Source organism: Hemitrygon akajei, chromosome 6, assembly GCF_048418815.1.
Source record: "Hemitrygon akajei chromosome 6, sHemAka1.3, whole genome shotgun sequence".
NCBI classification, from domain to species: Eukaryota; Metazoa; Chordata; class Chondrichthyes; order Myliobatiformes; family Dasyatidae; genus Hemitrygon; species Hemitrygon akajei.
Window position 1 is genome coordinate 41,869,248 of NC_133129.1, and position 14,522 is coordinate 41,883,769.

Sequence of the window (14,522 nt, forward strand, 5' to 3'; positions counted from 1 at the left end):
AACCTTGAGTCTCTCTGCTGGTCGATGTGGACTTTGTGGGCAGAGATGCCTGTTTCCATGCTGCCTCATTTACCATCACTGACTTTGGAAGATCCTTCACAATATGGGAGATTATTGATGCCCTGATGCCTGTCTCTTCAGTGAAGTGATGTTTCACTTACACTAAGACCAGTGCAGTGGACAAGGTGAGTGGGTGCTGGATTCTTATTCTCATCCAACGAGTATCTTCTCCAAGCTCACCCACAATCAGAGAACACTATGCACACGTTGAACTGAATTGACTTTATTACTTACGTGCTTCAAATACATGAGGAGTAAAAATCTTTATGTTACATCTTTGTTCAACTGTGCAATTATAGTAATTTATAATAAATATTATGTACAAACAGGATAGTCAATATAACAGAAATACAGTAACATCAGCCTGAATTAATCAGTCTGATGGCCTGGTGGAAGAAGCTGTCCCAGAGCCTGTTGGTCCTGGCTTTTATGCTGCGGCACCGTTTCCCGGATGGTAGCAGCTAGAACAGTTTGTGGTTGGGGTAACTTAGGTCTCCAGTGATCCTTCGGGCCCTTTTTACCCACCTGTCTTTATGAATGTCCTGAATAGTGGGAAGTTCACATCTACAGATGCGCTGGGCTGTCCATACCACTCTCTGCAGAGTCCTATGATTGAGGAAAGTACAGTTCCCAAAGTAGACAGTGATGCAGCCAGTCAAGATGCTCTCAATCATGCCCCTATAGAAAGTTCATAGAATTTGGGGGCTATACCAAACTTCTTCAGTCATCTGAGATGAAAGAGGTGCTGTTGGGTCTTTTTCACCACACGGGCAGTACGTACAGACCACAGGAGATTCGTGGTGATGTGTACCCATGTTCACCCTCTCAACCCTAGTCCTTCATCTCAATGTCAATATAGAGGTCACATGATCGGAGTAGCAAGCTATCCATCACATTTAATCAGGCAGTGGCCAGCTTGAAGGAGAAGCATTCTGCCATTAAGAAAGAAGGGGAAAGTATTTCCTGCCTGCTTATAGCTAGTCTTAAAGGCAGTGATCAATTTAGGTTCAATTGACATTGGCAATCCTCGCTCTGGAGTGAGTGAGTGTGTTTTAAATAAAAGTAGATTTGGCTCACTTTTGATAGTTTGCCTATGAGCAGATAGCTGCTTAGAACTCCTGAATGAGCTTCTGTATGTGGAAATTTGCCACCAATGTGATGTGGGGAACCGAGGCTTTGGGTTGCTCCGGGGAATTGGATCTAAGGACTCCGTTTGGTTTGAAATGCTGCTGCTGTTGCTCGACTCCATTGTTTCCATGATTTGTTTTTTTCTCTTTCTCTGCACAGAGAAGGCTGGGTTTGGTCTCTTTTTTTTAAATTGGATTTTCGGGTTTCTTGCTTTGCAGCAGCATGTAAACAAACAAATTTCAAGTTTGTATAATTTATACATTCTTTGATAATAAATGTACTTTGAACTTTGAGCTTAAATATGAAGATGGGAATTCAAGAGATTATATATATTTATGGGGATTGTTGACTTGTTAGACCTATTAGTATTGATCATATCAGGAAGTGGAGGTTCTTGTTGTATTTACTGCAACCGTCTGGAGATTTGCCTTTCAATGGTAACAGTATGAAGCAGTCTTTCATTTTCTATTGTTTGTACCACAGTAACTTCTGCCAGATATCAAAATGAACAAGCAGTGGATGACCAGCAGGCAGGGTGGCTTTGTCCCAGTGCATAATGAATCAGCAGCTGCCTATCACTCAACCAGATCAAGAAGTTCAACAGATTCCGATTTATTTGTTTACCACATGTAGAGCAAAACATGCCGTGAGCATGCACTGTGTGTTCATACAGTGAATTAACAACCAACACAACCTAAGGATGTGCTGGGGCCAAGTGTCAGCACACATTCCAGTGCCAACAAAGCATGCCCACAGAGCAACACGAGCAACAGCAACACAAGTCCCGTTTCTTCCTCCCATCTACCCGTACAGACAGCCTTCCAAGCCCACGATCGCTGGTCTACAACCTCCATTCAATCCGTGGACTCAGTCATTGGGCCTTCGACTTCCCCGGGGTTCTGGCCGCTGGGCTTCAGTCTTCAGCATCAACAGCAGGATTCTCCGATGATGAGCATGAGGACCCTGAACATGCATATGACGACATCACACAGGATAGTAAAATCTAACACGGGACCTTTTTCAAAGTAAAAGTAGTCTTTGTTGTTTTTAATAAGAACAGAAGCTACTGAGCGAGTTGGGTGGTTTCTGTGGGAAAAGAAACAGTTAAATTTTCACAATGAAGATACTCAGAACTGTGGGGGGTGGGGAGACAAATTGGTTATTGATCACTGAATGGCTAGGGCAAAATGAGTATCTTTATAATCGGAGAGCAGGTTTACAAAGGTCATTAGATGAATGAGGGCTACAGAGAGCAAACACAAAGGAAAGTGACAGCAGAAAAATACTGAGCTGTAGGAAGTGCCCAGGTTTGACAGTGTGAGTGGAGAGAGAAAAACACGAGCAAATATTGGTTGGAGCACCTACACAGGGCACACTGAGCTTGCTGTTGTTTGCCACGTTAGTTCTTGTAAAGTTTAATGGTGGTTGGCAGACCAACATAGGGTGCATTACCACCACCCACTGAGTTGGAGTGTAGAGCAGAGAGATGGGATGTATACCCACTAAATTCCCCCCCCCAAACAATTAAAATAACATCAAAAAGTCTAATGCTTTTCAGAAAGACAAATATACACTATTTACAATATGATGGTGGTGATATTCTAGCAAATTTTCCATTTAATCTGTGTCTGCCCCAAAAATCTTAATTCAACAGTTTAATGTTTCCCTCGCACTTCATATGAATGGTATTCAAACAATTTATGCTGCAACATTTCTTGACAAGTGAACTCCCTATTAATGCCGTATCATACTTATTAACTCTGAACAAGAAATTATTCAACCTAGTATGTCCAATATGTAAATATATAACTTCGTCCCTCTTTTTATACCCAACTTCCAGTTGAGTTCCCACCATCCTCTGAACTTTATGTAAATGCCGTTCTTTCTTTTCCTGATCCTAACTTTGTTGCCACTGTGATTGAATAGAATTTTTAATTATAGCTTTCTCCTCCACACCCTTATGCAAAGGCACCACTATATTTATATCATTACTTTTAAGTGATTGCTTGACTAGAGTGTCTCCCATCTCGTTTCCCTCAGCCTCGATACGGGCAGGAACCCATAAGAACTGGATACACAAGCCCAGACCCTGAAGGCTCAATCTCCAGAAGAATAACTGGCCTACAGTTTGAAATATGTTTTAATAGATGTCAAAAACTGATGAATCAGACCATGGAAGTACTTTACATAATCAGGATGTACTTCTTCAACCCATTCCAAGGCTAAAATGATATCAACCATCTCTGACGTGAATACTGATACTTTGTCTGATAATCTTTTCTGAATACGCACCTGAAATTGTGGAACATTAACAGAAACATCTGTAAGACCTGTCACTGGATCTTTTGAATAATCTGTGCAGATATGTAAGAAGCCATTATATCAGCCTTGCATACATTGCTGAACTTCCTGTGCCACTGATATACAATCGTTCCTCATTGTTATCTTTTCTTGAAAGCTTAAACCAACCACAGGCAAAGGGAAAAACCATGAAGGAGTACACTGGGACCATATTTCACATTAAACAACCCAAGATTTTGTGCCCATTCATTTCCCATCCACCCAAAACTGATAACCTTTTAATTACAGTACTCCCAGCACCTTACTAAGATTGCCAATATTAGATGATCAATTTTATGTCCTCTTATGTTAACCCAATAAACCATTACTAACTATAACTGCGTAAATATAAAGGTAATCCAATCACAAACAAGAGAAAATCTGCAGATGCTGGAAATCCAAGTAATACATACAAAATGCTAGAGGAACTCAGCTGTCCTGCCAAAGGGTCTCGGCCCGAAATGTCGACTGTACTCTTTTCCATAAATGCTGCCTGGCCTGCTAAGTTCCTCCAGCATTTTGTGCGCGTTGCTTACATATAAAGGTTCTTAACTCATTTCTACCAGTAATGTTGAAATTTAATAGCACCACAACATAATCTCAATGCCTGAGTTTGAACTTTATCTGGGGTCTTTAAGACCACTGCTGAGGCTGACCCATAAGTAATACATCCACAATTAAAGATAGATTCGGTTAAAGCAATTTGTTGAAGTGATCTCCTTCTTGCACCTCAATCACACCCATCTAAGCGCATTAAGGGCTTTTTTACACTTCTCTAGGCTTTTATTCACAATTAGTTCTCCATCCAGCTCCCTCTCTGAACTTCCCATCTGTGATCTTTTGTACTGTAACGAGGCCTAATACAAGCATGAAGATCAGATTTTCATCTCCCATCTGCAAATAATGCAGCCTTCTGAACTTGGGTAACTTGTTTTCTCTGTAGAATCAGAACTAACTAGTTCCACTGCAAGTCATCTATTATAATATGGACTTTGTCTCTCCCCCAAATGACCGGACCTGACCTCCTCCTACTGCTTTTACTTGCGGTTGTCAGACCAACTAAAAAGGTGCATTACTGCCACCTACTGACCCTGGGAGGAGGGTTCAGGGGAGTGATTCTAACACCCACCACCAACGCTCACTAAGAAGAAATACTACATATAATAAGGATAATAATAACCAATTAAATAAATATATAAGCCCCCAATGCTATTGACTTAAATTGTATTAATCAATCCAAGAATTTAAATACTTGCTTATGCCTCTCTTGTGCTTTTTGCCCTTGCCCTACTAAACTTTTCAAAAGTAACAATATTACTTACTAGGGTCTGCCTTCTCCCCCCCCCCACTCGTATACTCTACATTCCAATAATACATGTCACACACACACACACACACACACACACACACACACACACACACACACACACACACACACACACACACACACACACACACACACACACACACACACACACACACACACACAAAATGCTGGAGGAACTCAGCAGGCCAGGCAGCATCCATGGAAAAGAGTACAGTCGACGTTTCGCGATGAGGCCACACACAGGTTGGAGGAAAAACACCTTATATTCTGTCTGGGTAGCCTCCAATTTGATGGCATGAACATAGATTTCTCAAACTTCCAGTAATACCCCCCCCCCCCCCCCCCCCCATAACCAGCCCCATCCCCTTTTCCCTCAACTTAACTCCTTACCTGTTCATTGCCTCTGGGTGTTTTTCCCCAATTTTCCTTCTTGCATGGCCTTCTGCCCTCTCTTCTCCTATCAGATTCCCCCTTCTCCAGCCCTATACCTCCTTCACCAATCAACTTCCCAGCTCTTTACTTTATCCCTTCCCCTTCTGGTTTCACCTATCACCTTGTTTTCTCCCTCCCCTCTCCCATCTTTTAACTCCTCATCTTTTTTTTCTTCTGTCCTGTTGAAGGGTCTTGAAATGTCTTCTGTACTTTTTGCTGTAGATGCTGCCTGGCCTGCTGAGCTCCTCCAGCATTCTGTGTATGTTGCTTGGATTTCCAGCATCTGCAGATTTTCCCTTGTTTTTAATAACACTTTTGTGAGACTGCCTTTAGAAGATGAGACTGTCTGCATTCACCTGAAGAATGTTTACCAATGTGGCATTTAAACCAGTATGGCCAAGTCTAAGCTGAGAAATTATAACTTCCTTCTGGCCCTTCTCTCCTCCAATGTGAAGTAACCTTATTTTAAATTTCATATAAAAGTCTCTCCTTCAATTGTTTGTCCTACAGTCCCTGCCAGATCGAGAGAACATGGTTCTTAATTTGAACTTCTGCCTCCCACTTTCTTAGTGGAATATCATTATGAATAGCACTGACTTCCATAGATTGTTTTGCCAGCCTATTGACTACTTCACTTTCTTCTACCCCTACATGAGTTGAGATCCACAAAAAGCAGACATACATTCCTATATAATGTTTGTCTAACTTACAACAAAACATCTGGACAGCTATTGGACACAGCCACCTTAAGACTACACAATACAGAAACGAAATCAGGACAACATAGTTAGGCTGTACATCATCTATCCACTGCAATGCAAGAAGGATTGAGACCATTTCAATGGTCTAAGTATATTAGATAACATGTTTCTAATTGACATCCTGGTGTTATGTGACACTGGTCTTTAGAGCCATCTGCAAACACTGGAACCATTCCATAATATTGATGGTGCACGTATGTTCACCACTACCTATTAAGATACACTCTGGGCATGTTCTGACAGTCTTTCCCAGAGGGTCAAATCTATCCTAGGTAGATGTTTTGACAGTCTGTCATGAAGAGTCAAATCTATCCTAGGTAAATGTTCTGACAGTCTTTCCCAGAGGGTTAAATATACCCTAGATAAATGTTCTGACAGCCTCTCTTAGAGGGTCAAATCTACCCTAGGTAAATGTTGTGACAGTCTCTCCTGAAGAGTCAAGTCTACCCTGAGTAAAGGAAATAGCCAGGGAGAAATAATGGATAAAGCCACGTGAGGAACATAGGCAGTATTAGACAGAACCATGTTCTCTACCTAATCATTTCCTTCCCACCCAAAGCTGCAAATCTTGCAATCTTAAGGTTCTCGATAATCTTTCAATATTTTCATAGTTGGATGATCATCCTCATGACCACTGAGGTGAACCCAATAATTCATAGCCCTCTGCAATCTTTGCAAATACAATGGCATCTGACATTTCGTCCTGCAGAGCAGAGACAGAAGACCTAACAGCAACACAACACAGACATAAAGCCTGGGTTTGAATAACATCCAGCAGTGAGGGAGCAACAGACCCACATGCAACACAGCCATAATCGAACACTGCTCTAATCAATTCATAGTACAAAGTAATCATAGGTGCCCTATTAACCCCCCTCCCCATCAAACTCCAAAGCACATTAAGGACAGCCTTCCATCTCCCAGTATTTTATTGACACAATGCTTCCACGTAAGTTTCACATCCATCCCCGTACCGAGGAACCTGATCAACCTGAGCTGACCACTTTCTGTTACCGTGTTCGGATATGGCCCAAGTGCGGAGTGAGAGACACTGAAGCGGGTCGATAGTTCACAGGCTTTAATGCGAACGGTGTTAAAGGGAAAATAAAGCGATAAACGCAAAGAGGGCTGTTAACTAAAACTCTCAAAAGGAAAATGAAGCCTACACTGCAGCTGAAAAGAACATCTAAACGTTAAAAAAATACCACTAGTCTTCAGAGTCAGTTGATTTGAAAGTCCAATATCTCAGGGAAGGCTGAATGCAAAGCAGCAGCGAAGCATTGCTGTGCTCTGTCCAAGTCTCGACAAGCACTAAGATGACAAGAATGGACAAGAATGAATACTATCACGATTAAATAATAATTACCTTCCATGTGCAAATTCACAAGCGCAATTGCCATATCTATTGCGCTGCCAAATCTGTGGTTGTGACACTTTACACTCACTAATACTAACCCTCTTTTCATTAATCTAGTAACTAGGTGACTTCACCCACAATTTTATCCCCATGGCAATCTATGATCTCACGTTTTCAGAGTTATCCCTTTATCCAATCATCATCCTCCACAATTTAAGGATAACTGTCCTGCTGTATTCTGATTAGGGGTCTTCCACTGAGAATGCTTGTCCGCCTGAGAGCTTCCAGCATTTTTTTGATTTTTGGTCCAGGTTTCCAGCATCTGAAGCTTTTGATTGTCATTTGCCAGTTAGAGGTCTCATGACCTGTTGAGGTGGAATCTGGGTCATCTTGAATTTTGTTGGGTTTTAATGAGTCAATATTGAATCATTGCAGTAGAATTCCCAGGCTCTGACTTGCTCTTGTGGCTGCAGGTCCAAGTAAGTTTCTGGTCAGTGATGGTCTTTACATCACCCCACTCGTCAGCATCATCTGCCCATGGTGTTGATCATGGGAGATTCAGATGCCACAGTTGTTGCCTGGATACTTTGTGGCCATTGGTCACAGCAGCCTCTCCGGCTCCAATCAACGGTCCTGAAGAGGGATCACAGCCTGAAGCACTGACTGTTTATTCATTTCCATAGATGCTGCCTGACCTGCTGCATTTTGTGTCTGTTGCTTTGGATTTCCAGCATCTGCAGAATTTCTTGTGTTGGTGAAGTTTCTTATCCTGTTTGTCTTTTTTATGAGCAATAAGCACTGCTGATCATAAAGAACACTTAAAACCTGCAAATCTATTTTGCTAGCGAGAGGGATAACAAAAGTGCGGTGTAGTTATGGTTATGCGTCTCAATATCACCAAGACCAAGGAGATGGTGGTGGACTTTAGGAGATCTAGGCCTCATATGGAGCCAGTGATCATTAATGGAGAATTTGTGGAGCAGGTTAAGACCTACAAGTATCTGGGAGTACAGTTAGACGAGAAGCTAGACTGGACTGCCAACACAGATGCCTTGTGCAGGAAGGCACAGAGTCGACTGTACTTCCTTAGAAGGTTGGCGTCATTCAATGTCTGTAGTGAGATGCTGAAGATGTTCTATAGGTCAGTTGTGGAGAGCGCCCTCTTCTTTGTGGTGGCGTGTTGGGGAGGCAGCATTAAGAAGAGGGACGCCTCACGTCTTAATAAGCTGGTAAGGAAGGTGGGCTCTGTCGTGGGCAAAGTACTGGAGAGTATAACATCGGTAGCTGAGCGAAGGGCGCTGAGTAGGCTACGGTCAATTATGGAAAACCCTGAACATCCTCTACATAGCACCATCCAGAGACAGAGAAGCAGTTTCAGCGACAGGTTGCTATCGATGCAATGCTCCTCAGACAGGATGAAGAGGTCAATACTCCCCAATGCCATTAGGCTTTACAATTCAACCGCCAGGAGTAAGATATGTTAAAGTGCCGGGGTTGATTGTATTTAATGTATCTAAGTAAACTACTTAAGAACTTTTTAAAAGCTATTATTAATGCTTTTTGAGAGAGTGATTTAGATGCATATCATATTTTTACTGAGTTAAGTATTGTATGTAATTAGTTTTGCTAAAACAAATGTATGGGACATTGGAAAAAAATGTTGAATTTCCCCATGGGCATGAATAAAGTATCTATCTATCTATCTATCTATCACATGGAGTAGGCCTTCAGACCATGCTGCGGCCTCCTACAGCTTCTCGGGGAAGCGACCATTAGAAATGGCCCACGAGAACACAGAAACACAATGAATACTTTGGTATCTGGAAGTGAGACTTAAAGCAGATCTTTGCATGTCTGCACTCCCAATGATTCTACACGCTAAGATGTACTACCTGTGTCTGAATCTAAACCAGCAGAAGAAGAGATACTGCTGCATACTCATCCTGACAGAAACATGGCTCCAGGAACCATTCCAGGCTCCGCTATTCAGCTAGAAAGCCTAATCTCCTTTTGGACAGACAGAATTGCTGTGACCTCAGGCAAGACTCATGGAGGAGGATTGTGTGTCTACGTCAGTAAGAACTGTTTTGTGACTACCTCTGTAGTAATGGCTCACTGTAGTTAGAGATTTAAATGGTGAAGTGCAGGCCCTTCTACTTACGAGCGAGTTCACTGTTATTGTGACAGTGGCAGTTTACACCCCCTCCCACAACCCCAAGTGCTGGGAATGTGGTGCAGGAGCTCTGCACCACTAACCACAACCTTGAACCCACTCACCTCGATGGTGTCTTCACTGTTGCTGGTGGCTTCAATCGTGCCAACTTAAAAATGGCCCTGCCAAAGTTCGACCAGCATGTCAACCTCACAACTAGAGGAGAGAATATATGAGATGTATTGGTTAATGCCAATGTTCATGGAGCCCACAAGGCACCCCATCCTCACCTTGGATACTCAGAGTGTATATCTATTTTGCTAATCCATGCACACAGACCACTGGTCAAACCATTTTACAGGGAGATCAGGACCTGGCCAGAAGGTACCACCACAGTGCTGCAGGGCTGGTGTATACTCAGGGAGGCAATTACCTACGATCATGACGTCAACATTGATGAATATGCGGGATCGGTGACCGGCTACATAGGAAAATGCATTGAGGATGTTACCATGATTAAACACTACTCTACCAGGGCACGTCAGAAACCATGGCTGATTTCAGAGGTTCATGCGCTAACTAGAGATCAGGATGCTGCCTTCAGGTCGTGAGGTAGGACGACTTTAGGGTCAGCAAGAGCTGCAATGTCCCGTGCCATCAGGGAGGCAATGCATGAGTGTGCACAGAAAGTCCATAGACACCTTTGTGACACCAGGAACACACGGTGCACATGGCAAGGTGTACAAACTATAACAGATTACAAGTCCACCCTGTGCATCAACGACAGTGACGCCTCCCTTTCTGATAGGGTGGATGCCGTCTGTACAAGATTTAATGCAATGAATGATGTGATATCGAGGAAAGATCCCTCTGCCCCTGAGGAACAGGCACCCTGACTGGCCCCAGCAAAGGTGAGAAGGGTCCAGGCCGGGGTAAACCCATGCAAAGCTCTGGGGTCAAACAACATACCCGGTCAGGTGCTGAGGACTGTGCGGCCTAGCTACCAGGGCTTAGTGGACATCTTTAATATCTCTGATATAGTCCACTGTCCCTGCAGGCTTCAAGGTAGCTGCTATTATTCCAGTACCCAAGAGAGCGATGGTAACTGGCTTAAATAATTACCGCCCAATGGCACTGACTTTCAACAATCATGAAGTGCTTTGATCGGCTCGTAATAGATCATATGAAATCCCGCCTGCAGCTACAATGGACCCTTTCCAGTTCGCCTACTGCCCAAGCCAGTTCTCTGATATTACCATAGCCCTGACCCTCCACTCTGTCCTGTCGCACTTTGAAAATGATCGCCCAAACACCTGGATATTGTTCATTGATGTCAGCTCAGTGTTTAAAACGATTATCCCTCAGAGGCTGGTGGGTGAACTGTCCTCAATGGGACCCATCACCCCTCTCTATCACTGGGACTTCCTGATGGAAAGACCTCAGGCAGTTTGAGTTGGCAGCAAAGTTCCAAGCTGAATGACACTGAACATTGGTGACCCCTCTCCCCTCACCCCAGGGCTGTGTGCTCAGCCCACTGCTGTTCATGCTGCTGACTCACGACTGCGTTGCCGGATTCAGCTCAAACCACATCATCAAGTTCGCTGATACGGTTTGCCCTCATCAGCAACAATGATGAATTACCATACAGGAAGGAGGTAGAGATGCTTGTCAAATGGTGTGAGAACCACATCCTGAGTCTCAACATGGACAAGACAAAAGAGATGATAATGGACTTCATAAAGGCTCAGGTCGAGCACTTTCCATTGCACATCAATGACTCTGCAGTGGAGAGAGTGAAGAGCTCCAAGTTCTTTTGTGTGCTTATAACGGATGATCTAACCTGGACCTACAACACCTCCTCACTAGTCAAGAAGGCACAGCAGTGTCTACATTTTCTGAGGAGACTGAGACAGGCAAGGCTCCCCGCCCCCATTCTAACAACTTTCTGCAGGAGTATCATTGAGAGTGTCCTCTCTGGCTGTATCATTGTGTGGCACCGAAACTGCAAGGCAGCAGACCACAAGACCCTACAGAGGATAGTAAAATCCACCGGGAGGATCACTGGGGTCTCCCTCCCACCTTTTTGACATTTTTAGTATATAAAGGGCCCAAAGCATTGTTGAGGATCCCTACCACCCATCCCACAATCTCTTTGACTCACTACCATTAGGAAGGAGGTACAGGAGCATCAGGACGAGGACTGCCAGACTGGGTAACAGCTTTTTCTCTTCGGCTAATGAATACCCTGCCACCACCGAGATCTCGTCACCAGGACAGCGAACTGTTTGCTGTTTATCTGTGCCGCACTTCATTAACTTTGAATTATATTTTATGTGCTCTGTGTGATATGATTTGTGGGTGAATCATGCAGGGAGGAACCTCGTTTTGTTCAGTTGCAAATATGTTCCATGAAGTTGAACGTGATATAAACAGACATTACTGGAAACACGCAGGAGTTTGGCCAGCATTAGTCGTGAGGGAGAATGTTGTGACTTATAAAATAAAATATTGCCTTTGCCATCAGGTTAAACAAACCATCTTTCCCAAGCTGGTAAAGTTGTATGGAAAATAACGTTGTTCTGTTCTGGATGGTGTTATGCACTCTACTTAGTGGATTTTTGATGACATTGGCCAGTGATTTACAACCTTTTGCTGTGCCCACTTACTCATCACTTCTGGTATCCCTCCCTCTTACATTTATTTTGTTTTCTGTTTATAGACAGCAGGAAGTGCTGATAACCACTGACCCCATTAGACAATGATTATTTGTGACCATGCACTTACCCTTGGGATTTGTTGGACAAATCCACTTGTTTGTCTGCTTCTTATGAGTATGTCATTCCTGTTTGAGATCTATTCTCTGAGCAACGAAGGCTGATGATCTTTTTTCCCCATGGTCCGATTTGAACTCATTGTTGTAGGTTTGTTTTTTAATGTTGGTGTTCTCCCTTGCAATTGTGAATTGTGTTCCTCTGTTTATCCATTTATCTGACCTTATCAGGTCATAGCTGATGTGAAATTAACAATAGATTTTGTACAATTAAATGTTTGCTATCTCTACTGTTTTGAATTAACTGTATTCAGAATTGTTGAGTCGTATAGCACAGAACCAACCCCTCAGCCCAAACCTTGCATCCTAGCCTAGGTGCCTTCAGAACGAGTCATATTTACCAGAAAGGCCCATACACCTGCATACCTTACCCAGCCACATACCTGTATAAATGTCAGGTTGCAATTGTACACACCTCTACCACTTCTTTTGGCAGCTCATTCTAAATACCCACCAAACCCTCTGTGTGAAAAAATTACTCCTCAGGCCCCCTTTAAGACCATAAATAGCTCATTTGGCCCATTGAGTTTACTCCGCCATTTCATCATGGCTGACCCATTTTCCTCTCAGCCCCAATCTCCTGAATTCTGCACTCTCCCCACCCCACCCCGTATCCCTTAATGCCTGACCAATCAAGAATTTATCAACCTCTGCCTTAAATATACATACAGTATACATTAAGACAGCCTTATTGTCTGTGGCAACGAATTCCATAGATTCACTACTCTCTGGCTAAAGAAATTCCTCCCCACCTCCATTCTAGAAGGTCCCTCTATTCTGAGGCTGTGTCCTATACTCTTAGATATTCCCATAATAGGAAGCATTCTCTCAACATTCATTCTATTACAGCCTTTCACCATTCGATCGCTTTCAATTAGATCACCCCTCATTCTTCTGAATTCCAGTGAATACAGGCCCAGAGACATCAAAGCTCTTTATATGACAAGCCATTCAATCCAGGAATTATATTTGTGAACCTCCTTTGAACCCTCTCCAGTTTCAGCACATCCTTTTTAAGATTAGGGGCCTTAAACGGCTCATTATACTCCAGGTGAGACCTCACCAGTTCTTTATAAAGTCTCAACATTACATCTTTGCTTTTATATCCTAGTCGACTGGTTGATTGGCAGGAAACAGAGTGGGAGTGCAAGTTTCCCAAGAACTTTCTCCCCAATAATGGTAACTTTACACATTTCATGGCCCCTGATGCTTGGAATTTCCACCATACTGTTAGTGTCATGTGCAGTGAAGAGTGATGCAAAAACTTATTAGTTCGTCCACCATTTCTTTGTCCCCCATAATCACCTCTCCAGCATTGTTTTCTAGTGGTCCGATACCCACTCCCATCTCTTTTACACTTTATGAATCTAAGGAAACTTCTGGTAGCCTCTTTTATATTATTGGCTAGCTTACTTTCATATTCCATCTTTACCTTCTTAATGAGGTTTTTGGTTGGCTTCTGTTGGTTTTTAAAAGCTTCCCAATCCTCTTAAGTTTTCACTAATTTTTGCTATATTATATGCCTTCTCTTTGGTCTTCATGTTGGCTTTGACTTCTCTTGTTAGCCATGGTTGTGCCATCTTGCCTGTAGAATCCTCCTTCCTCTTTGGGATGTGTATCTCCTGTGCCATCCAAATTGCTTCCACAATTCCCAGTCATTGCTGCTCTGCTGTCATCCCTGCCAGTGTTCTTTTCCAATCGGTTCTGGCCAACTCCTCTCTCATGCCTCTGTAATTTCCCTTACTCCACTTTAATACTGATACATTTGACTTTAGCCTATCTTTCTCAGATTTCAAGGTGAATTGGATCATATTATGACACTTGTTCTGAAAGGTTCTTTTACCTTAAGCACCCTCATCAATTCTGGTTCATTGCACAACACCCAATCCAGAATAGTTGATCCCCTAGTGGGCTCAACCATGAGCTGTTCTAAAAAGGCACCTTGTAGGCGTTCTAGAAATACCCCCTCTGGGAATCCAGCACCAACCTGATTTTCCCAATCTAGCTGCATATTGAAATCTCACATAACTATGGTAACATTGGCCTTTAGGTTTGCATTTTCTATCTCCCGTTATAACTTGTAGACCACCTCCTTATTGCTGTTTGTGGGTCTGTATATAACTCCCATCAGGATC

The 14,522-nt window shown here is 43.0% G+C and overlaps 1 protein-coding gene across 10 annotated transcripts in view; it reads left to right on the plus strand.

Moving 5' to 3' along the window:
• The window catches only part of lhfpl2b (LHFPL tetraspan subfamily member 2b), a 208,734-nt gene that overhangs the window by 149,109 nt on the left and 45,103 nt on the right, over positions 1–14,522 (plus strand). Inside the window, exon 5 of one of the 10 annotated variants that reach the window (XR_012099232.1) lies at positions 3,229–5,177. The exons of the other annotated variants lie outside the window; for them this stretch is intronic. The gene's annotated coding sequence lies outside the window, so the exon portion shown is untranslated. Of the gene's footprint in view, positions 1–3,228; positions 5,178–14,522 lie in introns of those variants that run through there. 10 annotated transcript variants of the gene reach the window in all.